Below are 338 nucleotides of genomic sequence, written 5' to 3' on the forward strand. Positions count from 1 at the left end.
AGGCACGGATGGGGATTGAACCCATGATCTTTGGTTTACGAGACCAACGCCTTACCACTTGGCCACCATGCCCTGGACTTGCGTTTTCATCTTGTGGCTGTCTCTGATATTGTGATTATTGCAGAAAGATCATTCAAGCATTCATATTTGGCTTCATCAATATTCTTTAGATTGCCGCCCATCCTCTGTATTCCCTGGCACCTACTGTAGGTTTGAACGCATATATTGTGACCCAGACTTTACAATGACCACTGACCGACTGACCGATAAAGTACTTTAATACCAAAATTGTACCATAATAACTATACAAATATATGAAAATGATAATAAAAGTGTGT

At 40.2% G+C, this 338-nt stretch overlaps 1 non-coding gene across 1 annotated transcript; it reads right to left on the reverse strand.

Annotated features, from left to right (window-relative positions):
• On the reverse strand, positions 1 to 72 carry trnat-cgu. The gene has a single exon. It is a non-coding gene; the product is annotated as a tRNA-Thr (tRNA).
• Positions 73 to 338: the final 266 nt, after the last annotated feature.

Source organism: Acanthopagrus latus, chromosome 3, assembly GCF_904848185.1.
Source record: "Acanthopagrus latus isolate v.2019 chromosome 3, fAcaLat1.1, whole genome shotgun sequence".
NCBI classification, from domain to species: Eukaryota; Metazoa; Chordata; class Actinopteri; order Spariformes; family Sparidae; genus Acanthopagrus; species Acanthopagrus latus.